General features: G+C 35.8%; 1 long non-coding RNA gene across 1 annotated transcript; it reads right to left on the bottom strand.

Moving 5' to 3' along the window:
• Positions 1–103: 103 nt before the first annotated feature.
• LOC138369759 (uncharacterized) lies at positions 104–8,247 on the bottom strand. The gene is made up of 6 exons (XR_011229926.1): positions 8,215–8,247; positions 7,379–7,456; positions 4,229–4,335; positions 1,639–1,803; positions 674–780; positions 104–219 (listed from the first exon to the last, which is right to left on the bottom strand). It is a non-coding gene; the product is annotated as an uncharacterized lncRNA (long non-coding RNA).
• Positions 8,248–8,467: the final 220 nt, after the last annotated feature.

The following is an 8,467-nucleotide window of genomic DNA, read 5'->3' as shown; positions in this document are numbered from 1 at the left end:
CTCTCTCTCTCTCTCTCTCTCTTCTCTCTCTATCTCTCTATCTCTCTATATCTCTCTCTATCTATTTTTATTATGCTATATCCCTTATACACACAGAAACAAGATTCTTCTATATAGACATTAGAGAAGATTCAGCGGTATGCCATGCACCAGGCTCTCCGCTATTTTCGTCATATCCGACTCTGCTATGTGATGCACATGTATTCTTGCTTCACCACCCTGTAATGAAATATTGTTTGTTACTAATTGTTTTCAATAATACATTATTTTATTATATAATATTTAATTTATTAATTAAAAACCCTTTCCATATTATAGAAAAAAACTAAAACAAGAATCTATATAAAACTATAGAATAGAATAGACTAATAGAATAGAATATATATATATCATATATATATTTATATAAATAAATATATATATATATAAATATATGTATATATATTTATATATATATATATATTATTATATCCTGTATTATTCCAGCCCATTATTAGAGATAGTAGCCACCTCTTATTTTGGTTTTCTTTCATTATTAGTGCTCAGAAAATTAAATATATCTACATATTTAGTCAAAATCAATTACATTATTTTATCTTATTCATAGCATAAATGTTCACAAAGATTACTAAAAAGAGATTGAATTAGACTACAGCAAATTGGCAAACTTTACCTTGTATCTGTTTCCACCGTGTTTGTTTGGGGCGTTCTTCAACATATCAGCAATACTTGTCTCAACATCTCTTTCAGTTGCATTAGTGTGGGTGTTGATACAGGCTTCTGGAAAGTTATAAGAATTAATTAATATATATAATTATAATTCTTTTTGTCAGGAGACAAGAAGCCACAGAGTAATAACATTGTTGGCTTTTATTTAGGTGTTCCCCTGTTCTCCAGTCTTCCTCCGTCCCCTCGTCCCCTTTGTCCTCCCCAGCATTCTCCATTCCCCTGTCCTCTCGTCCTCCCCACCATTACCCTCTCCTCTGTTCCCTCGTCTTCCCCACCATCCCCCCTGTCGTCCTCCCCACCATTCTAAACTACCTCATCCCATGCATTCCATGATGGTCTGATGCTTCCATCTGAAAATTGGGAACATCAAAAGATCTGACTTTCCCAATTTTCTGATGGGAACATCAAATGATCTGATATTCCCATCACTGAAAAATAAAAACAGATAAAAAAAATGATATGAAAAAATAGAAAATAAAATATACTCATGAAATGAACAGAATGGTTAACAACGCAGCTCAATTGCAATGCAATGTCACAATAACATTTAAATATACTTTAAGATATAATCTAGAAGAAAATAAGGATATTGAAACGGTTCATGAACTCTATTTCAATAAAGGACACTATGGGGAACTTTGAAAAATAGTTATTGAGTATAATTAGACAGACTTGTTGCTAGGCAGAGGAGTAATGAGATATATGGCAAATTTTGCAAAATATACAATGAAGGTACACAAACATTCATACCCAAACAAAGCAAAATGCTAGGTAAGAACAAAGCATTTGGCCCGTAGGAGAAAGGAGATACCCACAAGACTAGAATACAAGTCATTAACAAGCATGCAAGTATAATACATAATACATGCAGACATATATATAATCCAAAAAAATGTCAAATTTACGTACTTATTATTACATTACAAATACAGTATCCAAGGTTTTGAAGACACGTTTCCTCTTGCGCCCAACGAGTGAATACTGAGACCAGACCCCATAGGTCCCTATCCTCCTCATCATTCGTCTCACTGTGTCTCCACAGCTTGCACCGCCCATTTGAGACAGCGTCTGGACCTGTTAAAATAATGCATAAGCTGTAAGGTAATAGAGAATAATATATATCTTTCAATCTCAACATTAGATTTTCTAATTTCCAACTGTATTAAATAAATAGCATTAAAATATTTTCCTTCTTAACTATTACAAAAATCAACGAATTTGAGTAACTTTTGCTTTTGTTTTATTTGTACCTTAAACATAACACTGAACAATCAATTATGTGCCACCCCACCTTCCTTCATCTGCAAAAAAACTAATCAAAAGACATATGTACAAGGCTAAAAAAATTCAGCAACACTTACCATACTCAGGCTAAAAGAATTAAGCAACACTTACCATACTCTTTTTATATTCACTGTTAACTTTTAGCTCATGTGACAGACTTTCCACCTGCTCAACAGTTTCAAGTGGGGATGGAAGAATGTCTTCCAGGATTGGTATATCTCCATGTGTTTTTGACATATGGGTTTCCGTCATTTTGACAATATTCAGGATATCCCCTGATAAAAATGTCAATTTTGATAATTCCTTCATCATGTATTCCATTATGCCAAAACCATAATCATAATCATCTGTATCAAACCTTATTACAGGTAAAACCAGTAGGCAGTCTACTGTATTTTATCAAACCGTTATTAGTATAATAGATCTCGTAATAATTTTGCAAAAATAATGGCATTTACTATTTTTAAAAGATTATTAGCAAATTTACACAAATGGTGCATTCGGAAGACAAAACCAATTTTTCACTTTTGACAATTGAGCACCTGCTACATCCAGATTCTAGGGAGGAAAGGAAGGACGATCTTACTGGATCCCATAGCCTCTCCGAGGCACAAACCAGGCTTTTACACAAACCCCCCCCCCCTGCACCCGAGCTTTTTAAAATAGTAAATGCCACTATTTTTGCAAAATTATTACGAGATCTATTATTCTAGAGAATAATGCATATAAATGCATATATGCATATAAATACAAAAGTAAATCAAATCTTATCCTTGTATAATATACAAGCTGATGTGAGATCCCTGTCTACAGGTGGACTGGAACTATTATCCAGTAGGCAGTCTACTGTATTTTATCAAACCGTTATTAGTATAATAGATCTCGTAATAATTTTGCAAAAATAATGGCATTTACTATTTTTAAAAGATTATTAGCAAATTTACACAAATGGTGCATTCGGAAGACAAAACCAATTTTTCACTTTTGACAATTGAGCACCTGCTACATCCAGATTCTAGGGAGGAAAGGAAGGACGATCTTACTGGATCCCATAGCCTCTCCGAGGCACAAACCAGGCTTTTACACAAACCCCCCCCCCCTGCACCCGAGCTTTTTAAAATAGTAAATGCCACTATTTTTGCAAAATTATTACGAGATCTATTATTCTAGAGAATAATGCATATAAATGCATATATGCATATAAATACAAAAGTAAATCAAATCTTATCCTTGTATAATATACAAGCTGATGTGAGATCCCTGTCTACAGGTGGACTGGAACTATTATCCAGTAGGCAGTCTACTGTATTTTATCAAACCGTTATTAGTATAATAGATCTCGTAATAATTTTGCAAAAATAATGGCATTTACTATTTTTAAAAGATTATTAGCAAATTTACACAAATGGTGCATTCGGAAGACAAAACCAATTTTTCACTTTTGACAATTGAGCACCTGCTACATCCAGATTCTAGGGAGGAAAGGAAGGACGATCTTACTGGATCCCATAGCCTCTCCGAGGCACAAACCAGGCTTTTACACAAACCCCCCCCCCCTGCACCCGAGCTTTTTAAAATAGTAAATGCCACTATTTTTGCAAAATTATTACGAGATCTATTATTCTAGAGAATAATGCATATAAATGCATATATGCATATAAATACAAAAGTAAATCAAATCTTATCCTTGTATAATATACAAGCTGATGTGAGATCCCTGTCTACAGGTGGACTGGAACTATTATCCAGTAGGCAGTCTACTGTATTTTATCAAACCGTTATTAGTATAATAGATCTCGTAATAATTTTGCAAAAATAATGGCATTTACTATTTTTAAAAGATTATTAGCAAATTTACACAAATGGTGCATTCGGAAGACAAAACCAATTTTTCACTTTTGACAATTGAGCACCTGCTACATCCAGATTCTAGGGAGGAAAGGAAGGACGATCTTACTGGATCCCATAGCCTCTCCGAGGCACAAACCAGGCTTTTACATAACCCCCCCCCCTGCACCCGAGCTTTTTAAAATAGTAAATGCCATTATTTTTGCAAAATTATTACGAGATCTATTATACTAATAACGGTAAATAAATAATAAATAGTAAATAAATCAAAATCAGTTACATTATTTTATCTTATTCATAGCATAAATGTTCTCGAAGATTACTAAAAAGAAATTGAATTAGACTACAGCAAATTGGCAAACTTTACCTTGTATCTGTTTCCACCGAGTTTGTTTGGGGCGTTCTTCAACATATCAGCAATACTTGTCTCAACATCTCTTTCAGTTGCATTAGTGTGGGTGTTGATACAGGCTTCTGGAAATTTATAAGAATTAATTAATATATATAATTATAATTCACTTTGCTATTCCCCATTCCACAGTCCTCTCGTCCTTCCCACTTCCCTGTCCCCACATCATCCCCACTATTCCCACTTCCCTGTCCCATCGTCCTCCTTACCATTTTCCCCTCCCCTGTCCTTCTTCCTCCCCCACCATCTCCCATTCACCTGTCCCTTTGTCCTCCCCAGCATTCCCCTGTCCCCACCATCCCCAACTCCCCAGTCCCCTCGTCCTCCCCACCATTACCCTCTCCTCTGTCCCCTCGTCTTCCCCACCATACCCCCCTCTCGTCCTCCCCACCATTCCAAACTACCTCATCCGATGCATTCTATAATGGTCTGATGCTTCCATCAGAAAATTGGGAACATCAAATGATCTGATATTCCCATCACTGAAAAATAAGAACAGCTAAAAAAATGAAATGAAAAAAATAAAAAAATAAACTATACTCATGAAATGAACAGTATGGTAAACAACACAGCTCAATTTCAATGCAATGTCACACAAAATTATTAAATCGAAATGAAAATAAATTGAAATCTATGAAAATTCAAATTATCAATACAATCGGAAATATTGAAATAATATCGCAACATAATATAGTGTGGGTTGCTCTTACGTGCAACAGACGGTGCTGTTTTTCAAAAAAGGCATGGTTTTACCTGTCACAAGTGTGGCATCTATACTTATACTCACGAAATGAACGGTATGGTAAACAACATAGCTCAATTGCAATGCAATGTCACAATAACATTTAATAACAATAATAACAATAACATTTAAATATACTTTAAGATATAATCTAGAAGAAAATAAGAACATTGAAACGGTTCATGAACTCGATTTCAATAAAGGACACTATGGGGAACTTTGAAAAACAGTTAATGAGTATAATTAGACAGACTTGTTGCTAGGCAGAGGAGTAAATAATGAGATATATGGCAAATTTTGCAAAATATACGGCACACAAACATTCATACCCAAACAAAGCAAAATGCTAGGTAAGAACAAAGCAGTTGGCCCGTAGGGGAAAGGAGATACCCACAAGACTGGAATACAAGTCATTAACAAGCACACAAGTACTACACTACACAACAACCGCACTACTACCAGAACTGGACGAATCACTACCAAAACAACACATTGCACATCACTACCAAAACAACACAACACAACACAAGCATTGGCAAAGAATTATAGACCAGTTGCACTAACATCCCACATAATAAAATTATTTGAGAGTGATCAGGAGTCAGATTACTAGTTTTATAGAGACCAATGACCTCCACAATCCAGGCCAACAAGGATTTAGAGCAGTTTCTATGATCGAGCCACTGAGATCTATAAAGAATTCTGATCAAGAAAGAGATCTAGGGGTGGTTTTAGATAGAAAACTATAACCTGAGGATCATATTAAGAACATTCTGCGAGGGGCCTATGCTACACTTTTTAACTTTAGAATTGCTTTTAAATACATAGGTCAAAAAGTTTTAAAAGTTTTAAAAGTTTTTTAAACCTCTCGTGTATCATGAGTGTTAAAGCATCAGATGGTGCATTCAGATGATGAATATTACCTAGTTCCTTCATCTGGGAAGAATGAACACATATTGGTGCATTCGGATGATAAAAACTAACTACTGTAGTTTAATTGATCAACAGACTGTATATCATATGCAGACTGTATGTGGATCTGCGGGCCACTCCAAACAACAGCCTGGTGGACCAAGCTCCACCAGGGCTAAAGCACAAAGTGATATAGATGTGATAGAGAAACTAGGTCAAATGGAGGAGTAGGTCTGTATATTAAACAGCACCTGACGTGCACAGAGCTACTAAACTCAATGTGGTGGTAGAGTGGTGGGGGGGGGGGAAACATTGCAGAAAAAAACAAAAATACAATTTGGTCAACAAAACAGCATTGTTTAAAATAGAAGACATGGGTTGTCATTTTGGGGGTAAGGTAGGTTACATTGAGTTAATTAGTTAGTACTTAGTTTTTATCTTAAACTGGTTGGGAGAGGTACAGTGTTGCTGTGCTGGTGAAAGAACACCTAAAGGTAAATTAAATAATGATTGCGAATCCACAAGAAGTTGACATAATATCGCTAGAGATCTGCAATCAGGATGATAAACTTTCCTTAAAGAATTTGACAAACACTTGCTGATAGGACATGAAGTAAATGAAATGTATGTCAAGTTTTGTGAAATATATGATAAAAGCACAACAAAATTTGTACCAAAGGAGAGATGCAGAACTAGGAAAAGGGGTTTGTTCAACAGAAATTGCGAGAGGGCCTGAGACCCAAACACACACAAATGGAATCAATATATAGCAAGAGGCCAAACCCCCAAACATACAAGCGATGCAAAGATGCGAGAAACAGCAGCAGCATTAAGGAGAGGGACTTAAGGACCATAAATAAAGTGTGAAAATAAACTCGAGTAAATTTTTTTAACTACTCTCGACAGTGAAGAAAAACAAATATTCAGACGATTTGTGTTAGAATCATTAATCTTACACTTTCGGTCATATTCAACAACACAAATACATACACACACATTCCTGTTGCTGTAGCAAGTGAAGAATTACACACACAGATCACAATAACGTGATGCATCAAATGAACAAATCCACAAGGGCCGTGACGAGGATTCGAACCTGCGTCCGGGAGCATCCCAGACACTGCCTTAATCGACTGAGCTACAACAGGGTAAAAGGGTTGAAACCGAAGTTCTACTGAACTTACTGGATCCCATAGCCTCTCCGAGGCACAAACCAGGCTTTTACACAACCCCCCCCCCCCTGCACCCGAGCTATGTCAACAGGCCGTTCTCCCTCTTCGCCCTTCCGAATGCACCATATCAGTAAATTTTTTAATAATCTTTTAAAAATAGTAAATGCCACTATTTTTGCAAAATTATTACGAGATCTATTATTCTATAGAATAATGCATATAAATGCATATATGCATATAAATACAAAACATAAATACAAAAGTAAATGTAAATAATTTTACCTTGCACCTAGATCCACCAAGCCTGTATGGCGCGCGTTTCAGTACTTCGGAAATCTAGAACTATCTTGAATCTCTAATCTGCAATGAAACAATACATATTATTGCACTTACCAAAACATGGATGAATGTAGAAAATACAGAACTATTAGCTGAATATCAAATAAATGGATTTAATCTATTTCACACAGATAGATATATTACACCGTGTATATTAGGTAATACCTAACATACACGCCTCCACACACACTACATTTGAAATGTAGTCTCAAAAAGACTACATTTCAACAGCAAAGATTACTCCATAAAAAAATAATTAAATTATTGACCAACATGAGAGAGGGTTAGCCAACATGAGGGTTGTGTTGATTGCCTGAAAATATTTAAATTGTGTAATGTATTGAATGGCATTTTTCAAGTTACAACATTTTTTAAATTACTGAACTAGGTTCTAGGCTTTGCTAGGCTTAATTCAATTATTACAGATAAGCCTAACCTAGCCTAGAACCCAGTGGGTTTTCTTCCTATTGGGGAGTGTTGTACATGCCTCGCCTCCACATACACACTAGCACAGCCAGGCCTCGCCTCCATATACACACTAGCACAGCCAGGCCTCGCCTCCACATACACCAGCACTGCCAGGCCTCGCCTCGCCTCCACATACACCAGCACTGCCAGGCCTCGCCTCCACATTTAAACCAACCAAGCCCACAAATACGTTAACATGGACCAGCATTACACCGTCTAACATACTCTGTCAGATGTAACAACTAAATTTGTGAATTCAAGACCAAATCTATTGTATAACACAGTGTTAGTACGAGAAAAACATTACTTACATTCGAAGCCGTGTTTTAAAATGGCGGCGGTCTTGTACTGACGCTCCAAACTGTGTGTTCGTTTGCGTATGATGAACGTGTGACAATTTACTACAACAATTATTTAATTATTCTTATTCTTTATTTTAATATTTTTAGGGTACATGAAATTTCAAACTTATTTGCACACAATAATATAATTGCATTGTCATAACCTTTATATATTACGGAAAATACGATGACATGAACGAAGTCAAAGTGAAGTTGAAGTCAA

This window comes from Procambarus clarkii, chromosome 29 (assembly GCF_040958095.1).
Source record: "Procambarus clarkii isolate CNS0578487 chromosome 29, FALCON_Pclarkii_2.0, whole genome shotgun sequence".
NCBI classification, from domain to species: Eukaryota; Metazoa; Arthropoda; class Malacostraca; order Decapoda; family Cambaridae; genus Procambarus; species Procambarus clarkii.
Note: the sequence above shows the minus strand (reverse complement) of the source record. Positions and strands in the feature narration are given on the sequence as shown.